The sequence below is a fragment of the Pseudochaenichthys georgianus genome, chromosome 19 (genome assembly GCF_902827115.2).
Source record: "Pseudochaenichthys georgianus chromosome 19, fPseGeo1.2, whole genome shotgun sequence".
Lineage (NCBI taxonomy): Eukaryota > Metazoa > Chordata > Actinopteri > Perciformes > Channichthyidae > Pseudochaenichthys > Pseudochaenichthys georgianus.
This window is the reverse complement of record NC_047521.1, coordinates 25,027,148-25,053,930: the sequence shown is the minus strand read 5'-3', so window position 1 is coordinate 25,053,930 and position 26,783 is coordinate 25,027,148. Positions and strand designations below refer to the sequence as shown.

Here is a 26,783-nt window from a genome sequence, read left to right as displayed (position 1 = left end):
TTAGTTCAACATTTTGAATTATGAACTATGAACTGAACTAGTTCATTTTAAAATATGTGAACTGTGAACTGAACTAGTTCATGTAGAAAGTGAACTTTCCCAACACTGCCTAAATCACAGGTTACCTACTCTTGCCACATCAAAACCCCAGAACATGAACCTGATTGAGGCTTTGAACCAATGAACACTTTTTATTTTCCTAACTACTCTGAGATCGTGAGGCTTTTCGTGCTTTCTCCTGTAACTGCTAGCCCTGACGCTCAGTCTCCCTGAAGGTAGATCTTTGTTTGAAACTGGGGGAATTGGAAATCATTCATGTTATCCAAAACACATAATATTACATCATTAACACGCTTTACACTGTATCAAGACTGTTAAGTTGTCAAAGTTAGCCAGTAACTACAGCTTTGTTTGTCACTTTCCTTCATAATTGTCGATGTAACTGGATATGTACATCTTGAACCCCTTTTCTCTTTTGCTCCTCGGGGCTGAGCTTGCCGGAGACATCAAGTGTAAAATCAGGGTTGCCAACTTGGGGTACCTGGCTGGAGTGAGATTTTGATATCATGGGTTTAATTACACATATGCGTTCTAAATGGTTCTACTAAATGACTGCTGTCGTGTCAGCAGCGGGACCTTAGGATATATATACAAATACACAATATTGGACACAAACTATAAAGGGCACACAGTTTCATTCACTAATGAAAGTCAAACACATGTTTGTTTCCACTGTTTTATTGTGTGCATAGGCCTGTCGCGATAAGCAATTAATTGACTTATCGTACGATAAATAAAAATGAACTCGATAAATTGCCATTTACATGAGGATGTGACTAGCAGTTTGAAAGGATGTACTTGAATTATTATTATATATTATCATTATGTCAGTGGTCTAAAATGGTCATACAACGGTGTCGACAATATTATCGTTTATCGCAATAATTTCCGGGAAAATGTATCCAACAAAATTAATTATCGTGAGAGGCCTATACATGAAACACACACACACAAACAAATCTACAGACTTACTCCAAACTGCCAAACATATATTACATTGCAAATACTCTCATATACTCTTTGACTCTATTTTGGCCTAGTAGAACAATAAGCAGCAGACTTTGACTTTTTTATCATTTCTACTGGTTCTTAGATCTGCGCATGCGCAATACGGGTCGGCAGTTGCGAGAGAGTATTTTTGTTGGGTAATCTATGGTAGGGCTAACCCATACAGTGGGGGAGCTCAAATCATCAGTATTTGCAATGTAATTACATACACGCTCCCCTTGACAGTGAAACGCCACGCGTGAGGTTTAGATTATTTCCCTGTCTCAATCCAAATTGAAATGTATGAAATAAAAAGGCACATTTGTCTTGTAGTAAATACAAAGGGCGACCTGGAGCCAATCCTGCAATTTCCCCACAGGTGAAAGAGTTGACATGCTGAAAGCCCAACCCCTGCAGGGGGGTCTGGGGGGATTCTCCCCCAGGAGATTTTTTGAAATACTAACATAAAATACACATTCTGGTTCTCTCTTGAGAAGAAAAATGAATACATCTATTACTACACGACATATTTAAAAAAATGAATGCCATTTTAGTTTGTTGTTACTTTGTTCTGAAAGCTGAACCTGCTGCTCCTCACAGAGAGAAGAGGGAAGAGGCTGTGAATTACTTTACATTGTGGATAAGGGTAGATAGCCCCCATTGTTCTGTGTGTCAAAATGAAAGACAGCCCACACACCTATCAATCATCAAACCGTGGGGTCTTATTTCATTAATCAACACGTAATGTTGTATCGATGTATATAGAGATGTACTACAGCAAAAGTATTCTCCGTCAGGACTTCCTGCAACAACACCACGCCGTTATCTTGATTCTGATTGGCCAGAAGACATTATCAAAGATGTTCTATTGAGAAGACGATCACTACCTGACAAAAGTTTTCAAAACCGTTTCTAGTCTTCGGTATTCTTTCTTTTGGCGTGAGAATAGTTTGGGCAGCGTGAGAGCGTGAGATTGAGAGTGAAAGCGTGTGTCACACGCCAGATGCGTGAGAGTTGGCAACCCTGGTAAAATAGTGCCATTACGTTAACGTTAGCCTTCTCACTTAGCTCTACCGCTATCTGTATGCTATCTGTATGCTATCTGCATGCTATCCATCTTGCTATCTATCTTGCTATCTGTATCTCTATCTCTCTATCTATCTCTCTATCTATTTCTCTATCTATCTCTCTATCTATCTATCTCTCTATACATCTATATCTCTATCTATCTCGCTATCTATCTCGCTATCTATATCGCTATCTACCCTACCGTAGACCGGAAGTTTACTAGCGCATACTCAATGAACCGGAAATGGAAATACGTCATCCCGTGCAACTAGCCTATAGGCGCGTTCACACTGGAGTACTTTTCCCCGTACTTTTCCCATTTAGTTCCGTTAGTACCCCTTATGTCGCGTTCACACCAAAAAGAGTACTTAGTGCCGGGAGCTTTTACCCCCATTTTTGGTGCCTGCTGAGAGATGGTACTCTCCTGGGGGAAAGAAAGTGCCCCTGTTCTGATTGGCTGGGCGAATTGCAAACCATGCCCGAAAAACTCTGAAATGTTTTGTAAAGCTACCATTTTATTATCGTCGCATTAGCATTATTAGCATTAGCCCAGCGCAAAAACGCAGAGAGACTAACTTATGGCAACACAAAATAACACATGGGAGCGGTGGAGATGAGGAGGTGTCGGCGTTCTGGCGATTTACTCGGAAGGCTTCAGTAGAAGCTGCTGGGAGTCCCAGCAGCTTCTACTGAAGTCCCCAACTCCGGGGACTTCTGGCCGGGGACTTTGGGTGGCAGTATACGCCGTGAAGTGGTTTGCGGCCTGCCAGTAAACCCAAAGCAGAAGAAGAAGAAGAAGAAGAAGAAGAAGAAGAAGAAGAAGAAGAAGAAGAAGAAGAAGAAGAAGAAGAAGAAGAAGAAGAAGAAGAAGAAGAAGTGACGTCAGCGGCTCATTTGCGTAATCCTCCCTCAGGGAACTTATTCCGGTGTGAACGCGATCGGCCCTTTAGTTCCATAGGGGAACTAAGTTCTGGGAACTAAGTGCTGGGAACTAAGTACGGCACAGTACTACAAAGTATCTGTCCTCTAATCTCTACTAGAATGAGATAAGTGTGCATGTTTGGGTGTTTTAACACTCCTGTAATGTACCTAATCTTGTTATCCTTTTCGTTACAGAGCTTGGACAATGGTGTATTGATTAGATTCTTATCCATGCACATCCAATTTTGACTGACTTTAGTTCTAATGTTAATATTGATTTGATTTCAACCCATAAGTAATTATTTAGATTAACTCTAAATTTCACATGGTGATGGATTAGTGTTCCACATTTGTTCCACTAATTTGTTGTGCAATTAGGCCACAGGTAAAGAGAGACATTAATGACCTTGTGTCCCTTTTGTTAGTACGTGGTTCCATTTTGTCTATTGCCTTGGACGGCTTCACTAAGAGTCACCCAGTTCTGCCCTGCTGCAGTCCGGCTGAGTGCAGTCACAGAGATGCTATGGCTGCTCTACATGACATTAATGGTCTGGTCCGAGAATGGACACCATTTCCTGCTCCCAGAGAGAATGACGCTCCTCAAACTGAACATTACAGCCGTTGATACTGTCTCACATGGGTCTGCTCCCCCCACCGAGCCATGACCTAAAAGACTGACATCTGCTTTGAACACTTGGAAGCCTCCCTGTCACAACAACCCTTGGGTCAGTCAGATGAGACTAACGGCTTCACTTAGGGCATTTGGTTCAGATACATGACTCTTGTTACCACGGAGTGGGTTGTGTTTTTTTAAGGCTATCCATACTGCTATGCAGAGGATATGCCTGTACGTTGGCAAGCTGTTAAAAGCCCCTACTATTTTTAAAATAGGCCTAATAATATAATGCCAGGGGCCTCTTAATGTCTATACTTCTACATGTATTCACATTATATAGACAGTGTTTCCACCTAGTCCAACTAAAGGCTGCACGCAACTCAGGCTACAATACGACCATTCTGTTCTGCTCTAATGATTAAATTGATAGATTCTGCATCGAAACAATTAGCTTTTATTGTTTCCAATGATAACGTCACCTTAAGTGGAGGAATGCAAACCTGTTTTCAAATGTAAGGTTTTGATTTTGTTTGACGTTTCTCAGTAATGACACCCTCAGACGCCCACTATCATTCATGATATGCCTTCAGTAATAACACGGATGTTAAGGGGGTGGAACTTTTCCTCCCAACTCAGATATGCTCAACAAATGTCTCAATTTCCTGCATGATATATGTTTCTCACAATTGTTTTTTGTAAGATGCACACAGGTGATACTGAGTCTTCTCGATTAATAGCTTATACACTATACCATGCTTAAATAGACTCCTAAGTTATTATTTCATATGTAACATATGTAAGAAAAGGGAGGGAAGAGTAAATTATATTGAGCAATTGATTTTATATTGGGTCATTTATTTCTCAAACCTGTGTTTTATGGAAGAGACAATGTATTTCTGATAAACTAATATTTTATCAAAAGGTAAATGGTGAATTAATATAACATTTAGAATCATTGAGAAGGGGTGATATCCACAGGGACAAGCTTGCATTTAACTTAAAATAACATTTCTCTGCTATGGACTGATGAGTATATGATCCTTGCATGTTAGATGACTAACACAAACCTTCAATTTATGCATGTGCATGTGTCAGGAAGGCTCCCAAATAATTCTGAGTGGCCTATCCTATTTTTGTAATTACATGATAATGTGCTAATCCATTACTTTGAGTTGTCTGCACTCAGGAAAACATCCCTATCAGGTGTTAACCCAATAACTAGGACAGCTCTCAAGGCCAAGGGTCAGAGAGAGAGGGTCACACTCTCCGGCTGCAGAGAGCACTCCCTGCCACGGGCAAGGAAGCACGAGGTCGTTCGAGATGAGAGGATTCTACTCTTCAACTTTCTGATAAGAGGGGATGCTTCACTTCACCATTCTGCTGAGAGGGGGTTCTTCTCTTCACCTTTCTGCTCGGTGGGCTCTAGCAGATAACCCTGCAGGACGAGCGAGGGCTTCAGAGGCTTCTATAATACAAGGTTCCATGTTTTTTGGAGGAGCAGATGTCTTCCTAACCTCTCCCATCACGGGGGACACACCTGGATGCTCCACTTGGAATACGCAGTTGCACTGCTCTCAAGCAGATAGCAGAAGGAATGCAGGCAGATGAGCCTCCATTTCACTGGGGGATCATACAGTGCTCACTGAATGAGACACACAAAAGCAGAGCAATTGCGGGGGTTGAAATATGGCGCTCTGATGAAGAAGAGTTTGAGCCAATCAGCACCTCAGTGCTAATCTACAATATCAGGATGCCTTTACACACCAGACACTGTGTCATAAAGAGAGGAGGAGAACGAGTCAGGAGGACATGTTCTTCCAGCTCTCGTACAAAGATGAACTTTGAATTTAATGACCAGATGTTTACAGATTAATAATTGTTTTTTATATTTCCGATGACCAGACATGTGTTAAATAGTGATGATAAATATATTTTGTCAGATCAGATTACATTTTCACACTAAACAAAATAATTTATATTTTCAGGTTATAAGGTATTGAATAATAAGATATTTCTAATATTATAACAGATAATTGTTAAAAACTCGGATACTCAAAGATGTAGGACCCAATTGCACGACCAGGGAGACAGAGGTAAAGTATTGGTAAGATACTTTATTTTTCCAAAAAAGCAAGCTGAACAAAAAAAAGTTGAGATGCCAAAAATGTAGAACAAAATGAAAACGCTCACGTAGTGAAGAACACAACTTTTCTAGAGCACAAGAGAGCAGATACCTGACCATGGCAAGAGACAAGACAAAGTGACAATGAACACTGGGGAATTTAAACACATGACAACAAGACACAGGTGAAAACAATCAGGTGCGGGGCTGGTGCTGATGAGCACAGGAGACACAGAAGGGAAACAGGTGAACACAATCAGACAATTAGACACACCAGGTAAACTAAAGACAGGGAGGAAAACACAGGGAAAAGGACCAGACAATACACAGGGAGGAAAACATGACAGGAAAAACAGCAACACACCCATAACAAGACATACAAAACTAAAACCGTGACATAACACAATAATCGTGACAATATCGTTAATATCCTTAATTGTCCAGCAATCGGGCTTAACAACACTCTTCAATGTATTACCAACCCAGTCTCACAAAAAATGTGTAATAACTACGTTGGTCTTTTTTGGAAAAAAAACGTAGGGATCTTACAATTTCAGAGGCATTTTTGTAGAAATACTACGTCCCAAGTTGTGGACCAACGTAGTTATTACACATTTTTTGTGAGACTGGGTTGGTAATACATTGAAGAGTGTTGTTAAGCCTGATTGCTGGAGTATTTGGATTTTTTGTGAGACTGGGTTGGTATTACCCATGCACAGACAGACCTAAAATGATGTTTCAAGTTTTAAGAATGTTTAATCCTTCCTTTCCAGGTTTTTACAAAAGTCTTTGAATATTTGCCTAACTTTTCCTTTTCAGATTTTGAATAATGTACTTGATTAAAATGAATGTATTGATTTAACGAAGACTAAGTGCCTTGCTCTTGACTAAAGCGTAATGACGTAAACGTAAAGTAATACTAAAATTGAAGACACAGATTACAGATTGATCAAATCACCACTGTGCATTTTATACCTTAACTGTGAATCTTAGCTGGATCTCTTATGATCCTAAGTTTTAAATGCTTTTGACTAGTGATTGCCGTGAAGTAAATCTTTAAGCTGAAAGCTGGTTTTGATTTTATATTTTAATAAGTGAGATTAACTAATGGTTAAATGTTAAAACATATTATTTTAAAATAGATGTTTTTGCTATTATGCATCTGTGTTTTATGTGTGTTCATTATTGGACTTTTGACAAAAGATGATCCAAACATTGATGAGAGATGATTTTTCTGTTATGATTGGTTGTATCAATGATTGTGATTGAATGTTTCAATGTTATTCTACTTTGTGATGTAATTGATGTACGGTGAGACCACACTCAAATCTGAAGACGCCTATTGATTTAAGTATTGACCAAATTATTATTAGACTAATGTTTTAAGGCTATCATAAATGATAAAAAGAGTTAAACTGTTAGGGAATATTTATGTCTTTAGTCCTAGATATTTAACCTTTTGCCTGTTGACGTTTATGACCAACCCTGACTCTGTTATCTGCTTTAAGGAATGTGCTGCTGCAGCTATAATGTTGCTATTCCCAGTTTATGACCGGGCAACTCTCCGTCACAAATGGTTTATGATTGTGAGAGCCTAAGAGTCAGACAAGGGAGTGAGCGTCTCCAGATGTTGGGGCTATCTCCAGTGTTCCCAGATGTTTACGTTATCTCCTCCAATATGTTGATTACTCTCTGTGAAACTAGTTAAAAGTTCTAGCGAGAGAGAGGCGCTGCAGAATTGATATGGCAACCCTCCCACACAGTCAGAACCTCTGGCTGTGTGAGTTGTGATGTGAATCCTCCGGGCCGAAACTTGTAATAAACCATCAGTGTTTGACATCAAAGCTCCAACTCTCCTCATGTCTCTCTGAGTCCTGACTCATTGCTACAGAAGTTTCCCTTACATGTACTTTTTCTTTATTGATATTTTACAAATCACTCCCCTTTTCAACTGTATTCTTGTTTTACTGTCATATAGTATTTCATACATGTTTTTCATTTATTCTCTTATTGTTTTATACCTATAATGATCATATAAACGTACGGAGCCCCTAAAGGGACATGAAAAAAAGAGAGAAAAAAAAGTCAGGATAACGAGTTAGTATCTCATGCGCACCAGATACTAACCCGTTATCCTAACCCGTTATCCTAACCCATCTTAGAGACAATGGACGTCCATTCTCAGGAGAAGTCTGACAAAAGTTACCAAAAGTGACAGACCTAATTTTACCTCTAATTAGGAGGAGGGAAAACCACCTATTTATAGCCCCTCCAAGACCCCCACATGACGGACTACAGACCTCCAGCATGTCTCCCTCACATGGGCACTCTGCTTATTTCACACCTCCATGAAATAGACCGGGAAAACCACCTATTTGTAGCCCCTCCAAGACCCCAAATGACGGACTACAGACCTCCAGCATGTCTCCCTCAAATGGGCACTCTGCTTATGTCACACCTCCAGGAGAGAGACCTGTAATGGCACCTCTTTCTGGCCCTACACAGAGCCCCAAATGACGGACTAAGCAGCTCCAGCATCTCTCCCTGACATGAGCAAACAGGCTATTTCACACTACCAGGAGACAGAGCGCGAAAACCACTTCTCTGTGGCGGCTCACAGAGCCCCAAATGACGGACTAATGACCTCCAGAATGTCCCCCTGACATGAGCAAACAGGCTATTCCACACTACCAGGAGACAGAGCGCGAAAACCACCTTTTTCTGGCCCTACACAGAGCCCCAAATGACGTGACCTCCAGAATGTCCCCCTGACATGAGCAAACAGGCTATTCCACACTACAAGGAGACAGAGCACGAAAACCACCTCTTTCTGGCCCTATACAGAGCCCCAAATGACGGACTAATGACCTCCAGAATGTCCCCCTGACATGAGCAAACAGGCCAATCCACACTACCAGGAGACAGAGCACGAAAACCACCTCTTTCTGGCCCTATACAGAGCCCCAAATGACGGACTAATGACCTCCAGAATGTCCCCCTGACATGAGCAAACAGGCTATTCCACACTACCAGGAGACAGAGCACGAAAACCACCTCTTTCTGGCCCTATACAGAGCCCCAAATGACGGACTAATGACCTCCAGAATGTCCCCCTGACATGAGCAAACAGGCTATTCCACACTACCAGGAGACAGAGCGTGAACACCACCTCTTTCTGGCCCTATACAGAGCCCCAAATGACGGACTAATGACCTCCAGAATGTCCCCCTGACATGAGCAAACAGGCCAATCCACACTACCAGGAGACAGAGCACGAAAACCACCTCTTTCTGGCCCTATACAGAGCCCCAAATGACGGACTAATGACCTCCAGAATGTCCCCCTGACATGAGCAAACAGGCTATTCCACACTACCAGGAGACAGAGCGTGAACACCACCTCTTTCTGGCCCTATACAGAGCCCCAAATGACGGACTAATGACCTCCAGAATGTCCCCCTGACATGAGCAAACAGGCTATTTCACACTACCAGGAGACAGAGCGCGAAAACCACCTCTTTCTGGCCCTACACAGAGCCCCGAAGGACGGACTAATGACCTCCAGAATGTCCCCCTGACATGGCACTCTGATTATTTCACTCCTCCAGAAAATCACCTCTCTGTGGCGGCTTAATGACGGACTAATGACCTCCAGAATGTCCCCCTGACATGCGTACTTCCATAACCTCGCGCACCTTGGGTCCCCGGGCCCCGAACTTAAGCACTCCCCAACGGACTAAACCCAGATGATCACACCCTCAAGAACCTCGTGCCCCTGGGAACCTTAAAGGGGGGGTGGAGTTTGCGGTGCTTTATCGTCCGCCCATCGGCATCCATATTCCTCCTTATTCACAGCACCACCCACCCTCCTGTGGAGGATGTTCTCATGCTCCTGGTAACCCTTTAAATAGTCTGATACTACCACTGCACTTTACAAGCCAGAAATAATGTTTAAATTGTCTGGAAAAGTGTTTTTAAACGTCTGGAAGAGATTTTTAGCCTGTCATTTTGCAAGATATCATTTAACAACACACTCTCACTCCCTAAGCGTCCAATAGCGACGTTTGGTCAGTGTCCGTGGCGTCCAATTGTGACGCTCCTAGGCTCCTTCAGCGTCATAAAGGGACGCAAATAGCTTTCAACTGATTGCAATGTATTCCCATCTGCGTCGGGATTTGACGCTCATGGAAGCACGGCATTCGTTTATGCCGGCTGCCCTTAAAGGCAATGTGAGCATCCATTCCCATTGGATAATGGAGAATTTTACACCCGGAAGTAAGTACTCCTCTTACTGTCGATTGATTTTACAGTGATATCTGCACTACTCATCGACTAAAAAACACCAGATTATCCTAATTACACAACATTGATTGGTTTAAATTGTGTGCAATGATTTTGTATTTTTCCCCTTCGATTCGGAGAAACAAATATGTTTTCTGAGTAAAGGATGGCAGAAGACACTACACTACCCAGAATCCCCAGCTATCGTTTGGCCTACACCATGTGCTCTGTTTGACAAACCCCGATTTTTTCACCATTCATTCCGATGGCTGGCGTCTATGTCACGTGATCTTCAAATTTGCAGAAAAAGAAAACATGGCCGAACTTCGTTTTATTCTCGGTGGAAAATTACTATTTTAAAGTTAGTTTGGCCATTAAAATGCGTTTTGATGTCATTTGATGCGAGAAATATGAGTTGTTATTTCAGATTATGTGTGCAGTGGATGTACATGATCTTTAGTTTGCTAGTTATTACGAAGATTACTTCAGGAAATCGCGACGTTTTCATTGTTACCAAGGTGGTTGCTAGGGACGCTGCTATCGATATTATTTCTGTTATGTTGTGTAACTGTTTAATGGTGTTATCTTTATTGCTACCCCCTTCCCCGTCAATGTATAGTGTTGGTCCACAGCCTAAACATATTAGTTTAACAAAATCCGCATCTAAAGATAGCCTACGTTATTTCCCCCCTGTGCAATTCCAGTCTCACATCTCAGAGCACATCGTCATTAACAAATACCGGAAACAGACCAAAATAATAATAATACCTTATTCCGAGTGTGCTTGCTTTTCTCTTTGAAAGTCATCACATAACGGCATTGTAATACACGGTTCGGCTGCATTAAATATTACATATCTGCCGTAGTTCTGTATTTATAGAGCCCTGATGAGAAGACAAACATGAGGAACTGAAAACGTGACGTGGATCATAAATATATCAGCCATTAAACAACATCTTACATTTCTTTTCACACAATACGTCTCCTTGCAGTATCAACACTAATTCGGCTCACTTTTATATTTGATCCAATTGGTAGATAGGCTGTATTTACACCATAAAGGTGCACAGATGATATAAAGAGACACCTGTTGGTTAAAGCATGTTATTGAATTTCAATATTTTTATTATTAGATATTAATACGATCCCTATAAAGTATATTCATTACTCGTTATTCTCTACTAATTGTTAATTAAAGACTGTATGTAATGACTATTTTGCACATCCCTTTCAAGATTTCAAGATTTTCTAAGGTTTATTGACATATCATATAGGCCTACACAACTGTGGTGTAGTTCTGCACTGAATGAAAAACTTGGGTCGCAGGTTCCTCAATAGTGCATTACAAGACATCTATCAATATGTGTGCATACCTCCAGCAATGTTAAATATGTTGAAGCACTTATTTTAACTGATATTATACATAATGTATTATACTCTTATAAAATGTATGTAGATATTTCATCTCCGGCCTTGTCAGGTATTGAACAATCAATAAATAAAGAACACAGAATTGTTGAATATAAAACACAGCATTTATGTGATTATACTAAATGATTTTCAAATAAACACAACTGCATATTTAACTGTTACACATGCTGATGTAACGCACATGTTCCAACTTGGGATCAATAAAGTATATCTTATCTTAAGCTGATCGATGGCTACTGCCATATTTGCACAATGTGCCTCTGAACCTTGACAAGTGCATGTTTCAGGCTTATCAATTAATGTAATGTAATGTTATCACAGGGGTCACACACATAAGACCAGCTGTTAAATAAAGCTCTTCTGACATTAGCTGGCATGTGGGTATATATATTAATACTGCCCATTATGGGCACAAGCAATGTTCACCCATTTATTAATTATATGTTTTAAATGTGAGTGTTTCCTGTCCCCTAAACCTCCAGGAATGTACACAGTTTAATACTGGCAACTTCTTATTATGGGAAATACGAAAACGTCTTTTAAAACTACAACTCCCAGTAGAGACGTGCCATAGAGAACATGTTGCGAAACAGAATAGCCAGCATGTGTAGTTCTGGGGACGGGGTGGGGGAGGGGGGACGCGGTGGACCCGTTCAAATCCAGTTTTGGACAGTTTGCCGTGGTTCCATCCCATTTCAAGTGCTGTTCGAGAATCGGCTATACCCTCGGAGCACACTCTCCAATCACAGAGCTTGAGGACTATCACGGGTTTGTCAAGAGCACATGGTGTAGTCCAAACGATAGCTGGGGATTCTGGGTAGTGTAGTGTCTTCTGCCATCCTTTACTCCTGGGAATGGACGCTCACATTACCTTTAAGGGCAGCCGACATAAACGAATGCCGTGCTTCCATGAGCGTCAAATCCCGACGCAGATGGGAATACATTGCAATCAGTTGAAAGCTATTTGCGTCCCTTTATGACGCTGAAGGAGCCTAGGAGCGTCACAATTGGACGCCACGGACACTGACCAAACGTCGCTATTGGACGCTTAGGGAGTGAGAGTGTGTTGCATTTAACATTGAACCTCTCCTGCAGATGGACAGAATATGTCAATTTCCAGGAGAGCTTCAATGTTAAATCATATCTTGCAAAATGACAGGTTTTAAGTTTTAACCTGCATTCAAAGGATATTATCTGGGTTACACTACTTGGAATGAAGCAGACGGAAAGTGTTTTTTGGTGCTCATTGGGTCATTCATTAAATCTCACAGGCCAGATTTTTAAAACTAGATGTATCTGATGCCCACTGGTAAATATCTATATAAGGAACAGTAATTGAGAAAATCATAATTTATAGAGGGTGGGTGTTCCTAAAAGCAACCGTTTTCACTTTCTACGGACAAATTAAAGCCTAAAAGAAAGACTCTAGAGCAGGGATGGGCTACTTGGATGGTGGGGACCACATCATTTATGTACTGGCCACCAGGGGGCCGCAGAGTTACTTGGAACACACACACACAAATTCCGTGTATTGTGTGTAATTATTAACAAATATACTAAGTCTGACATCTTCATTGACATTTTTCAATCTTTCAGGGAACATCCTCGAAGCTCACTAAACAAATATCACTTCACAGAAATGTTATTTAATTTTTACAAGTGGTATGTTTGTGTTGAACAGGTTATTTTACAGTAGAATGAAACTATTTTAAACTATTGGAAAGCATGGAAAATGCGTGTGCATTAAGATTAAACATTAAGATGACATTGTGTACGCAGCTCGCTACGTAACTAGGAGTCTAGTGGACGGTATCAGTACTACAAGTACAAATCGAGCATAGTAGAGTGTTTGGTTATAATAACCGATAGAGCATCTATTTAGATACAGCTCTCGTCATTACCACATTCAATTACATTCAATAGTAAATGTTTGGTAAGGTTTGTACTTGAAAATGACTTAGGTTATAGTTTAAAGTTGACAGTTATCCACCTCTGAAGTAATGGTTTGGGTTAGTTTGTGTTTATAAGTCAGATTTTTAAAACTAGATGTATCTCATGCCCACTGGTAAATATCTATATAAGGAACAGTAATTGAGAAAATCATAATTTATAGAGGTTGGGTGTTCCTAAAAGCAACCGTTTTCACTTTCTACGGACAAATTAAAGCCTAAAAGAAAGACTCTAGAGCAGGGATGGGCTACTTGGATGGTGGGGACCACATCATTTATGTACTGGCCACCAGGGGGCAGCAGAGTTACTTGGAACACAGACACACAAATTCCGTGTATTGTGTGTAATTATTAACAAATATACTAAGTCTGACATCTTCATTGACATTTTTCAATCTTTCAGGGAACATCCTCGAAGCTCACTAAACAAATACCAGTTCACAGAAATGTTATTTAATTTTTACAAGTGGCATGTTTGTGTTGAACAGGTTATTTAACAGTGGAATGAAACTATTTTAAACTATTGGAAAGCACGGAAAATGCGTGTGCATTAAGATTAAACATTAAGATGACATTGTGTCCTCGGCTCGCGACGTAACTAGGAGTCTAGTGGACGGTATCAGTACTACAAGTAATACAAATAGAGCAAAGGAGAGTCTTCGGTTATACTAACCGATACATTTAGAAAATTCAAGAGTAATGGCTATTGTTTTTTCATATTATTGACGTTTTGTGCTCCAGTGGCGCAATCGGTCAGTGTGCGGTACTTATAAGACAGTCACCTGCAGAGTGATGCCGAGGTTGTGAGTTCAAGCCTCACCTGGAGCAGAGAAGTTTTAAACTGCATTCAAAGGATATTATCTGGGTTACACTACTTGGAATGAAGCAGACGGAAAGTGTTTTTCGGTGCTCATTGAGTCATTCATTAAATCTCACAGGCCAAATATTGATGAATGTGACAGAAGCCATATGCATTGGACACACGGTAAATATGGTCAGATGGCTTTGGTTTGCTTTGGTTACAAAAAAAGAATTCAGTAGAGGGAAAGAAAAGGAAACGATTGAGAGGCGCTGTAGCTTAGTGGTAAAGTGCCTGTCTCGTAAACAGGAGATCCTGGGTCCAAATCCCAGCAGTGCCTCTTTGTTACAGAAAATGTCTCTTGGATTAAGTGTGTTATCCACCTCCAAATTAAGGGTTTGGTTTATTTTCGGCGTAAAACTATATTAGTGCATTCCCCATCTAATACTTGACCGTGACAGGATGCAACTTTACAGCTCAAAATATTGTTATTTTGGGACATTATGAATACAATATTTAACAGCCCAAAAGAACATGTGTAGAGATAAAGAGAAACAATGGAATTTACAAAGTAAGGAGGTAGTAATTGTACAAAAAGGCGCTGTGGCTTAGTGGTAAAGCGCCTGTCTCGTAAACAGGAGATCTTGGGTTCAAATCCCAGCAGTGCCTCTTTGATACAGAGATTATCTCTAAATTACAAGACTACCCAATAAGGAGTTAGTTTCACATCCCACCACAAAAGTGGCCTCTTCAATGTTCTTTCAAACAAAGTTATGTTTATATTCAGAGTTACTCACCCAAACTCATTGTGAGGATATATAAGGTATAAGAAAGAGTCAAATACATTTCCTTTTAGCAAAAAAACTGTTGCAAAGCTGAGTGTTTTTGATCTATTACTTTTTCAATCTGCTATCCCACTGTCTTCTTGCAACATAAATTGTGGTGAAGTAGGTGCTGTAGCTTAGTGGTCAAAGCGCCTGTCTTGTAAACAGGAGATCCTGGGTCCAAATCCCAGCAGTGCCTCTTTGTTACAGAAAATGTCTCTTGGATTAAGTGTGTTATCCACCTCCAAATTAAGGGTTTGGTTTATTTTCGGCGTAAAACTATATTAGTGCATTCCCCATCTAATACTTGACCGTGACAGGATGCAACATTACAGCTCAAAATATTGTTATTTTGGGACATTATGAATAACATATTTAACAGCCCGAAAGAACATGTGTAGAGATAAAGACAAACAATGGAATTTACAAAGTAAGGAGGTAGTAATTTTACAAAAAGGCGCTGTGGCTTAGTGGTAAAGCGCCTGTCTCGTAAACAGGAGATCCTGGGTTCAAATCCCAGCAGTGCCTCTTTGATACAGAGATTATCTACAAATTACAAGACTACCCAAGAAGGTAGTTTCACATCCCACCACAAAAATGGCCTCTTCATTTTCTTTCAAACAAAGTTATGTTTATATTCAGAGTTACTCACGAAACCTCATTGTGAGGATGTATAGGGTTTCAAAAAGAGTCAAATCAATTTCCTTTTAGCAAAAAAACTGTTGCAAAGCTGAGTGTTTTTGATCTAGTACTTTTTCAATCTGCTTTCCCACTGTCTTCTTGCAACATACATTGTGGTGAAGTAGGTGCTGTAGCTTAGCGGTCAAAGCGCCTGTCTTGTAAACAGGAGATCCTGGGTCCAAATCCCAGCAGTGCCTCTTTGTTACAGAAACCATCTCTTGGGTTAAGTGTGTTATCCACCTCCAAATTAGGGGTTTGGTTTATTTTGGGCGTAAAACTATATTAGTGCATTCCCCATCTAATACTTGACCGTGACAGGATGCAACATTACAGCTCAAAATATTGTTATTTTGGGACTTTATGAATAACATATTTAACAGCCCGAAAGAACATGTGTAGAGATAAAGAGAAACAATGGAATTTACAAAGTAAGGAGGTAGTAATTGTTCAAAAAGGCGCTGTGGCTTAGTGGTAAAGTGCCTGTTTTGTAAACAGGAGATCCTGGGTCCAAATCCCATCTTTGTTACAGAAAATGTCTCTTGGATTAAGTGTGTTATCCACCTCCAAATTAAGGGTTTGGTTTATTTTCGGCGTAAAACTATATTAGTGCATTCCCCATCTAATACTTGACCGTGACAGAATGCAACATTACAGCTCAAAATATTGTTATTTTGGGACATTATGAATAAAATATTTAACAGCCCGAAAGAACATGTGTAGAGATAAAGAGAAACAATGGAATTTACAAAGTAAGGAGGTAGTAATTGTACAAAAAGGTGCTGTGGCTTAGTGGTAAAGCGCCTGTCTCGTAAACAGGAGATCCTGGGTTCAAATCCCAGCAGTGCCTCTTTGATACAGAGATTATCTCCAAATTACAAGACTACCCAAGAAATTAGTTTCACATCCCACCACAAAAGTGGCATCTTCAATGTTCTTTCAAACAAAGTTATGTTTATATTCAGAGTTACTCACGAAAACTCATTGTGAGGATGTAGAGGGTTTCAAAAAGAGTCAAATCAATTTCCTTTTAGCAAAAAAACTGTTGCAAAGCTGAGTGTTTTTGATCTATTACTTTTTCAATCTGCTATCCCACTGTCTTCTTGCAACATAAATTGTGGTGAAGTAGGTGCTGTAGCTTAGCGGTCAAAGCGCCTGTCTTGTAAACAAGAGATCCTGGGTCCAAATCCCAGCAGTGCCTCTTTGTTACAGAAAATATCTCTTGGATTAAGTGTGTTATCCACCTCCAAATTAGGGGTTTGGTTTATCTTTGGCGTAAAACTATATTAGTGCATTCCCCATCTAATACTTGACCGTGACAGGATGCAACATTACAGCTCAAAATATTGTTATTTTGGGACTTTATGAATAACATATTTAACAGCCCGAAAGAACATGTGTAGAGATAAAGACAAACAATGGAATTTACAAAGTAAGGAGGTAGTAATTGTTAAAAAAGGCGCTGTGCCTTAGTGGTAAAGCGCCTGTCTCGTAAACAGGAGATCCTGGGTTCAAATCCCAGCAGTGCCTCTTTGATACAGAGATTATCTCCGAATTACAAGACTACCCAATAAGAAGTTAGTTTCACATCCCACCACAAACGTGGCCTCTTCAATGTTCTTTCAAACAAAGTTACGTTTATATTCAGAGTTACTCACCTAAACTCATTGTGAGGATGTATAGGGTTTAAAAAAGAGTCAAATCAATTTCCTTTTAGCAAAAAAACTGTTGCAAAGCTGAGTGTTTTTGATCTAGTACTTTTTCAATCTGCTATCCCACTGTCTTCTTGCAACATACATTGTGGTGAAGTAGGTGCTGTAGCTTAGCGGTCAAAGCGCCTGTCTTGTAAAGAGGAGATCCTGGGTCCAAATCCCAGCAGTGCCTCTTTGTTACAGAAAATATCTCTTGGATTAAGTGTGTTATCCACCTCCAAATTAGGGGTTTGGTTTATTTTGGGCGTAAAACTATATTAGTGCATTCCCCATCTAATACTTGACCGTGACAGGATGCAACATTACAGCTCAAAATATTTTTATTTTGGGACTTTATGAATAACATATTTAACAGCCCGAAAGAACATGTGTAGAGATAAAGAGAAACAATGGAATTTACAAAGTAAGGAGGTAGTAATTGTTTAAAAAGGCACTGTGGCTTAGTGGTAAAGCGCCTGTCTTGTAAACAGGAGATCCTGGGTTCAAATCCCATCAGTGCCTCTTTGATACAGAGATTATCTCCAAATTACAAGACTACACAATAAGAAGTTAGTTTCACATCTGCCGGGAAATCTTTTGTTAATAGATGTTGCTTGTAGTGTCTTTTTTTTATTCTGTATCACAAAACAAACCTTAATTCCCCTCAATTATATTGGAGTGGCAACAGAAACGTCCCACTTGCATGCATGGAGCATATAGAATTGTTCCAGTTTACCTGTGAGGAGGAGCAGAAAGAGGAAATCGGTAAACATCCAGAATGGGAGAGGTGAGCAAAGTAAATGAGCATCCCTGTCCTTTTTGTGTTTTTGTAGTCGTAGACATATTATTCTACTGAAAGAGGGACTGGCAATTGATTGACCAAATTGTCTTTGTTTTTACTGGTTAGTCTAATGATAGAAACTCACTAATGCAGCAAGGCTTCCAGGAACTGCCGACCATTTCAACACTCAGCCCTCTGTGGTTGAATCCATTTGGATGTCATAAAATGAGCTGTGTAATTCTTGCTTCTGCTGTTGCGGCTGTTTGTTTTCCAAAGTAAAGTAGTTCAATGTCAGAGCTGCTTTTGGAAGCAAGAAACGGTGGGTTACGTATTGTAACCCTGGGTATATAAGCACAGGCCCTCTACTGGACTCTATGGGTACTACCCTTAACCATCCTATGCGAGCAATCACATACTGAGTTGCATAAACGTAGACGGCCAATCAGGGCGAGCCTACCTGAATGCGCACTCAGGCACACAGTATATAAGGCGGCTACGCCTCCTTATCCTGTTATCCTACACCCTCTTCAGTGAGCGGCATAGGAAAGACAGGGCCCCTAGGTAGAGGGCTCCCCCTGTGCTTAAATGGCCAGGGTTACAATATGTAACCCATTGTTATATTTCACACAGGCTCGGCCCTCTAATGGCCTCTACACAGTGGTTGGAGCCCTGATGAATAAACGCCCTGTCGTTCAGCAACATCAACCCATCACACTGCCCCTGACCGGCTTTTGGTCCACACACTCACACACTTGACTGCAGTGGGGCTTGAACATGTGCCCCCCTGATCCAAACACCAACGCACTACTCCGCTACGCCACACGCCTCCCTAATAAAATATACAAAGCATTATTCTTATTAATAGATTTTAAATATCTGTGAGAAAATGTGTGAGTAATTAGATTTACTGATCCTCGACATTTATATCTGTCAAAAGATGAAAATGAAAAGATACTGTTACTGTTATTAAAAGCTAAAAACACAATGTCAGGGTTTTGGATTGCGGACCCACAACCAGTACAAACAGGGAGGCAGGCGTGGGGATACAAACAGAAGGTGAGCTTTTATTAAATTAAAAGGGCAGGAGCAGGCAAGGAGGAACAAAAGGAAAAGTAACAAACAAAACGAGAACAAACCGGGAACACTCAGGAGACACAGAAAATTGTTTTTTTTTGTTAATAGATGTTGCTTGTAGTGTCTTTTTTTTATTCTGTATCACAAAACAAACCTTAATTCCCCTCAATTATATTGGAGTGGCAACAGAAACGTCCCACATGCATGCAGCATATACTGTAGAATTGTTCCAGCTTACCTGTGAGGAGGAGCAGAAAGAGGAAACCGGTAAACATCCAGAATGGGAGAGGTGAGCAAAGTAAATGAGCATCCCTGTCCTTTTTGTGTTTTTGTAGTCGTAGAGATATTATTTCTACTAGAATTGATTGACCAAATTGTCTTTTTTTGTACTGGTTCAAATCAAATCAAATCAAATCAAGTTTTATTTATATAGCACATTTATAAACGATGTTTGGTCGAGCCAAAGTGCTGTACATATAATAAAAATAGCCTACAGTAGAGACACTTTACAGCAAATACAACAGCACAGATTGTTCAGAATATCAGTATGACAATACGACACCCTCTGTCCTTAGACCCTCACATCGTACAAGGAAAAACTTCCAAAGAAAACCCAGTTTGAAGGGAAAAATGGGAGAAACCTCAGGGAGAGCAGCAGAGGAGGGATCCCTCTCCCAGGACGGACAGACGTGCAATAGATGCCGTGTGTAAATTGAAAAGATAATACATTTGCAACATAGGTAGTCCAAATGTTTGGAAATGCATGTGTGTATAATAGGAATCATCTGGTATGATCATAGCCCCGCTATCGTCAGCTAGCATCTCTAGCACCTGCTCGGTGGTGAACCTCTCCCTTCTCGCTGCCATTATTTGCTAAAATGGAAAGAGGATACACAAGAAAAAGATCTAAAAGCAAAGAAATCAACGTCCTTGAAATGTGCTCTGTTACCTGTTACCTGCTATCGTCGCTGCGTGCTGTGGTGCAGTCCTGCTGTGGTGCTGTGGTGCTGCGGTAGGGTCCTGCTGCGGTAGGGTCCTGCTGCGGTAGGGTCCTGCTGCGGTAGGCTCCTGCTGCGTAATGCATAATGGAGCCGGAGCGGGCGTAGTTTATACTACGCAGGATCATATCTTTGGAACCCATTGGTCGATTTGGGTGATTGACACCTTTTCTGAACCGTTAGAGCCAATAGAATCGAGTGACAGTTAGTAAGTCCCAATAAACACTTACGTCAAGTAGAGAGAGGTTTGCGTAAACAGCACGTATGACAGCATTAGCTCAGGACTGCGAAACCTTATACCAACTCTGCTGTCATGAATGTAATGATAGATTATCAGGAACAATTCTAAAGTGACTAAGAGACATTGGATTAACTTTAAACAGCGTTTTTATTCCCTTGAACACGAGCTTTGATCACAAAACAGCAACGGTAAGACAAAATTATTGTTATGGTTTTGAAAACTATTGTTTTTGTTCTTCTCTGTTCTGGCTGCTAGCTCAGTAAATTTGTGTCCTACAGTGATAATACTTATAACCAAATAATCTGTGGAGTATCAGCTTTCAGGTGAGATGTAGTTTGTGCAGAAAATATTAAGTTTTAAAGATCGTTTTTGTTAGTTAGCACCGGAAGTAGCATCTGCCCGTTTTAGCTAAGGGCTAATGCTAACGCTTCTTGTGAGACTTGTGTTTTGTTTCTGTAAAAACGGTTCGTATTGTCAGTTAGCTGAGATTCGTCTCGTTAATCTGGTATAACACATTAATAGTTTTTAAATATTAAGATGCCCTGAGACACAGTGTCGTGAAAAAAAAAAACCAGGGTCCCCGTCGGCGGTGACCTTCGTGGTTAACAGGTTAAGCAGTCCATCAACTGCTGTAGTGAGTTGGCATTTTGATTGAGAGACAGATAGATCTGTACATCGTCAGCATAACAATGGAAGGGGATATTGTGTTTTGTGAGAATTGATCCTAGGGGCAGTATGTACAGTAGAAAAAGGATGAGCCCCAGAATCGAGCCTTGAGGAACCCCACAGGTAAGAGGGGCTTTGGCAGAGGAGAAGGCACCCAACTGCACTGAGAGGCTACGGTCTGTCAAATAGGACCTGAACCATGCAAGGGCATAGCCTGTGATGCCTGCGGACTGTTCAAGCCGTGACAACAGGATACTATGGTCCACAGTGTCAAAGGCAGCTGTCAGGTCCAACAGCACCAAGACAGCTAAGCTACCTGAATCGGCGGCTAAGAGCAGATCGTTAAAAACTCTTAAAAGGGCTGTTTCAGTACTATGCATGGGTTTAAAGCCAGACTGAAACTTTTCATGGATGCCATGTGTGGTTAAAGACGACTGCAACTGGACGTAGACTACTCGCTCCAGGGCTTTAGATAAAAAAGGTAGCTGTGAGATGGGCCTAAAATTTGCGAGAATAGAAGGGTCGATATTTTTCTTTTTAAGTAGTGGCTTAACCACGGCATGTTTGAAGGCAGCTGGGACACATCCTGAGCTAAGAGAGGTGTTTACAAGCAATAAAACACTTGCTCCAACTGATTCAAAAATATCTCTAAGGAAGCGAGAGGGAATGCTGTCTAAGGTGCAGTTTGTCGGCCGCAGGTGCTTGACTACATCCGAGAGAGAAGAGAGGGATACAGGCTCAAAGTGGTCGAGGACAGCAGGGCACAGAAAAGGAGCAGAATCTGGGGTAGCAGTAATGTGGGCTAGCCTAAGCGCAGATACTTTTTCGATAAAAAATGTAAGAAATGTATCGCAGAGAGTAGTTGATGGCACAATTGGAGAAACATCACAAGGATTAATGATCGAGTTGAGGACATTAAAAAGAATCTGAGGTTTATGGCTATTTTTAGAGATTAACAGAGAAATATGCTCCGTTTTGGCTGCTTTGACTGCCGTCTGGTAGTCGGAAAGGCAAGCACGAAGGATTTCTAAGGAGACATGGAGTTTATCGTTTTTCCATTTTCTCTCTGCACGCCTGCAAGCACGTCTAAGAGCGCGAGTACAGTCATTAAGCCACGGCTCTAAGAGAACTTTGGTGCGTCTAAGCGTAAAGGGAGCAAAGGAATCCAGTATTAGTGTGCATGTCGAGTCGAACATAGAGATAAGCTCATCAGCACTAAGAGCACAGTTCACCTCTAATTTACAGATCGGAGAAGCATTAAAAGCATCTGAAAACTGTGAGGCAGTCAAGGGGTTAATTGAACACGGACAACGTGCAGGGGCACGTGATTCGACTCCCACAGAAGGTATCGAGGTTGTAAACATAACCGGTACATGGTCTGAGATATGCGTTGCTGCACAGATTTCATCCACAGAGATAGACAGTCCAAACGATAATACTAAATCTAAGGTTGTGTCCTTTATCGTGTGTTGGGCCAACCAAGGACTGAATGAGACCAAAAGAGTCGAGGAGATTTAAAAAGTCCCTAACCAGAGGTTTGGACTTGCAGCACACATGGACATTAAAGTCTCCGCAGATCAAAACACGATCTATATATATAAATCAAATAGACATACTATATAAAAAATATGTAAAAAGTAAGCGTCCTTCAGGTCGATGGTTGTGAACCAATCGCCTGGCTGCACTAATTCCAGTAATTGTTCTAAATACTTTTTGCAGGCAATGTGCTAGGCTGCGAAGAACCAGAATGGGTCTGAACTCTCCTGTCTTCTTGGAAACCAGGAAGTACATGGAGTAAAGCCCCTTTTCTCTGCCCTGAATGCACCGCGGCACGCTCTCGAGGGCCGCGCGGTGAAATGCATCAATCGGAGCTATTACACTAGACGAGGTGTGTTTTTTGAACAACACGCCGGCCATAATGTCCCTGCACTCGAATAGCGCTTTGACAGCACTTCCTGCGGTTTATCACACTCACATGCGCGCGCCCACTGGCTGCCTCCCTTACTCAGGGATAAATGCAATCGTTTTTATTGAATGTATTTTTCACACACACAACACTTCTCATTTTACAGTGGGAGGAAGCGGAAAGATTTGCCCTCGGTTGGGTGGTGAGGCACACATCTCTCGCCGCCGGGATGCTTCCTCCCACAGCCCGTCATTTCCGGGAGGACGGCGCACCCCACCCTGAAGCTCTCTGTCGGCGCCAGGCCCGGTTCTACGGGGGTGCATAAGGGTGCATTGCACCCTCAGTTGAGTCGTTATGCACCCTCATTTGAAAAATGAAAAGTAAAAAAAAAAAAATGAAAAGTGAAAAAGATTACATAAATAATAACAATAATAATAATAATAGTAGTAATAATAAGAATAATAAGAATATAGTTGAAATAAAATAAATTGTAAATGTGGTTAAATAACATTGTCTGCTGCATTTATTTGGTCAATTTCAACGGTAAGTAACGTTATTATGTCAGGTGCGTTCGTCATCTGCAAGGTGCTTACACAGCAGTCAATGATGGACATCAGAAAATGGTTAAAACAACCAGCCCTTATCGCCAGCAGTAACACTGCATCTACTGCAGGTAATAACAGTTCAGATCATGGGGACATTACGTTACCCGCGGCCACTGTCGTGGACACTAACGCCCGCCTCGCCGGCTTTGCCCGCCTTGCCCACGGAGGAGGAGCAGCCGCAGCTCTCTTCGTTGCCCCAAACACCGCCACCCCTCAGCGGCCCGTAAGTGCCAGAGGACCTCGGCAAAACAGAGCCTGCCCAGGTATATTTAAAAAAGTACCCAACTCACCTGTACAGGTGCAGGTCATGGTCTCACAACAGATTGGCTGGAATATTCATGTGAAAAAGATGCCATATTCTGCAATGCATGTAGACATTTCGGTTCAAGTAAGTCAGATGCCTTCACCACAACTGGCTACAACAACTGGCGCCATGCTCTTATAGGCTATGTGATAAAGGACTGGGAAGGCATGAATCAAGCAAAGAGCACATAGATATATAGATCTCTTAATTTTGCTCTCAAAGTGCACCAGATTGATGCTTTGAACTTCAATATTTAAAAGAAAATCTTCCCGGGGGAGCATGCCCCTGGACCTCCCTAGAGGAGGTTAGGTCCACTCCAATAGCACTTTACAACTGCACCCTCTCTAATCTCAGATGCACCCTGAGTCATTTTGTTCTGGAACCGGGCCTGGTCGGCGCGGAGCCGGAGCAGAGGCCTGTTGGGATTGTGCAGCCTGTCTCCGCGGGTGCTGGTATTGAGCCGGCTGGAGGTAGAAGGAGCAGAGGGAGCCATGGGTGCTCTGGACCAGCGCCTCTCTCTCCTTCTCACCGTGGCGCTACGCTCTCCTCTCTGAGGAAGAGCCAGAGGCAGCATGTGGCTGAGCTGCGACCTCTCTTCCTCCAAGTGTCTGAAGCGCTGTGTGACCGATGTGATCAACCCAAAGAGCCCTTCCCCGGATACTGGGGCCCCAAGGAGATCTTCACGATCCTTCCTGGAGACAGCCGTGAGTTCCAACCAATCGTGACGTGATCCCACCGTGGCCAGGGACATCACACGGCCAGCTGCGGCGGCTACACCATGGATCAGATTATTCATCTGCCCAATGCTGCAGAAGGGCTGCCAGGCTCTCATCAAGCGGGGCATCAGCAGCTCGGAGGGTCGGAGCAGCTCATTGTTTGCTTTAGATAATTTTACACCCGGAAGTAAGTATTCGCTCTGCTTTGTTTGACAAACCCCGTGATTAGTCCTCAAGCTCTCTGATTGGATGTTTGAGTGTCAGTGCGCCGAGGGTTATGCCGAGCGTCAAACAGCACGGGATGGAACCGTGTCAGACTATCCAAAACTGGATTTGAACGGGTCCACCCCGTCCCCCCTCCCCCACCCCGTCCCCAGAACTACACATGCTGCCTATTGTGTGTTTCGCAACATGTTCTATGGCACGTCTCTACTGGGAATTGTAGTTTTAAAAGACGTTTTCGTATAACCGCTAGGCGTTTAAAGCACTCAAGTTTACAGTGTTAACACAATCAATTATACTGCTATTTCCAGTTTAGTTTATGATGGATGTATTTTGTTATCCACACATATATTGTTTTGATATTTGTAACACCAAACCGACAGAAAATATGGTCTTAACATGACCCAGTGTTCTAGTTAATAAAAAATATATTATCAAACATGATATTAAAATGAACTCTTTTTTTGAAAATACAGCTTCCTGTGTTCGAATGAGCTTCTCCGACCCTCGGTCCTGACGGACTCCAAAAGTCCTATATTATACAATCAAACAAATAAATAAACACAAGGATAATTGTGTCTTATTGTTGAGTAAATAACATTGTGTGGTTTAGAAAAGAATACAAACAAAAAAACGTGGAAACAATACAGATTTCAGTATTCTGAGCCCCTACTCTCCCCATAACTGACGGCAACGAAATTATTCAATTAAAATAAAGAAGTAAAAACAATAAGTGTGGCTTGATATTGAGTAAGAAAAAGGTTGATAAACGCTGTGAGAATGGGTCTGCGGAGAGCATTTCGCTGCAATCCCAACTCGTCTATTACCAACGTTCAGGGAGCTCTATGCAAGTCAATGGGACTCCCTGATAGTTGAAACTCGACGCTAAAGGCCCCCCCTTGCGTAGGAAAGTGACGACAGGGACCCTGACATAACGTTAACATAGGCCGTGAGAATGTGTTGGTCTGTCGTGCTCCCCGGTTTTTGTTTATGTTAATTTGTTTCTTGTTTTTCCTGTCTTCGGCTTTTTGTTCCTTGACCTTTTTTTGTCTTTTTTAACTGTACTTGGGTCTTCTTTTTCCCAAACCCTGACAACTGCAGGACAAACACAACCAAACACACTAACAAACAAAGAATAAACACATACACAAATAGATAAAAAAAACATTTTGTTTGTATTTTTTATTTGATTAGTATGAAGTCTAACATGCTTTAGAACAAGACGGCAGGATTAATATTTCATGTACATTATGTACAGTACTGAAATCCACATGCACATATCATTTTTTTAAAACCACAACAAGCTCAAATGACTTGAAATATAGAAGAAAATACTAATGTAAAGCCTTAATAAAAGTATACTTGTTTAGCATGGTGGAATAATCAATAATAGTGTTTCCATAGCATTTCCACAAAGAAGCTACACTCATAGTTTTCAATATATAATATAAAGTGACATATTACTGTAACTTTACTCTAGGAGATATTTATATTAATTGTTGGCATGTCATATTATTATGATAGATATATCATGCAGTATTATTCTTAGACACTTAGGGCTGGTGATTAGATGCAGAAGGTTGTATATAAGGGCACATAGTTGACAGGAAAGGGACAGCACAGGTAGAGGGAGCGCACACAGTTCTCACAAGATCTACAGACAAGAAACACTCACTTGCAGAATTGGAAAACCTCTTAATGTTCAACAATTAAGAGAACATGCCATTACATGTACAATACTTCTTTGTACGGTTACACCATGGCTGTTCAAGTGATCCATGCAGTGTTATGAGTGAACATCAACATTAAAGGCAGATTAAAATATGCAATGTGACATAGCACAA

The 26,783-nt window shown here is 41.3% G+C and overlaps 11 non-coding genes across 11 annotated transcripts; all 11 read left to right on the top strand.

The window, feature by feature from the left end:
- The first annotated feature begins 14,168 nt into the window (after positions 1 to 14,168).
- Positions 14,169 to 14,262, top strand: trnai-uau (transfer RNA isoleucine (anticodon UAU)). Its single transcript has 2 exons — positions 14,169 to 14,206; positions 14,227 to 14,262. It is a non-coding gene; the product is annotated as a tRNA-Ile (tRNA).
- A 239-nt stretch (positions 14,263 to 14,501) lies between these two features.
- trnat-cgu (transfer RNA threonine (anticodon CGU)) lies at positions 14,502 to 14,573 on the top strand. The gene has a single exon. It is a non-coding gene; the product is annotated as a tRNA-Thr (tRNA).
- Positions 14,574 to 14,830: 257 nt separating this feature from the next.
- trnat-cgu (transfer RNA threonine (anticodon CGU)) lies at positions 14,831 to 14,902 on the top strand. Its single transcript has one exon. It is a non-coding gene; the product is annotated as a tRNA-Thr (tRNA).
- Positions 14,903 to 15,183: 281 nt separating this feature from the next.
- Positions 15,184 to 15,256, top strand: trnat-ugu (transfer RNA threonine (anticodon UGU)). The gene has a single exon. It is a non-coding gene; the product is annotated as a tRNA-Thr (tRNA).
- A 257-nt stretch (positions 15,257 to 15,513) lies between these two features.
- On the top strand, positions 15,514 to 15,585 carry trnat-cgu (transfer RNA threonine (anticodon CGU)). The gene has a single exon. It is a non-coding gene; the product is annotated as a tRNA-Thr (tRNA).
- A 277-nt stretch (positions 15,586 to 15,862) lies between these two features.
- On the top strand, positions 15,863 to 15,935 carry trnat-ugu (transfer RNA threonine (anticodon UGU)). Its single transcript has one exon. It is a non-coding gene; the product is annotated as a tRNA-Thr (tRNA).
- A 578-nt stretch (positions 15,936 to 16,513) lies between these two features.
- Positions 16,514 to 16,585, top strand: trnat-cgu (transfer RNA threonine (anticodon CGU)). The gene has a single exon. It is a non-coding gene; the product is annotated as a tRNA-Thr (tRNA).
- A 278-nt stretch (positions 16,586 to 16,863) lies between these two features.
- trnat-ugu (transfer RNA threonine (anticodon UGU)) lies at positions 16,864 to 16,936 on the top strand. The gene has a single exon. It is a non-coding gene; the product is annotated as a tRNA-Thr (tRNA).
- A 257-nt stretch (positions 16,937 to 17,193) lies between these two features.
- Positions 17,194 to 17,265, top strand: trnat-cgu (transfer RNA threonine (anticodon CGU)). The gene has a single exon. It is a non-coding gene; the product is annotated as a tRNA-Thr (tRNA).
- Positions 17,266 to 17,546: 281 nt separating this feature from the next.
- On the top strand, positions 17,547 to 17,619 carry trnat-ugu (transfer RNA threonine (anticodon UGU)). Its single transcript has one exon. It is a non-coding gene; the product is annotated as a tRNA-Thr (tRNA).
- Positions 17,620 to 17,876: 257 nt separating this feature from the next.
- On the top strand, positions 17,877 to 17,948 carry trnat-ugu (transfer RNA threonine (anticodon UGU)). The gene has a single exon. It is a non-coding gene; the product is annotated as a tRNA-Thr (tRNA).
- Positions 17,949 to 26,783: the final 8,835 nt, after the last annotated feature.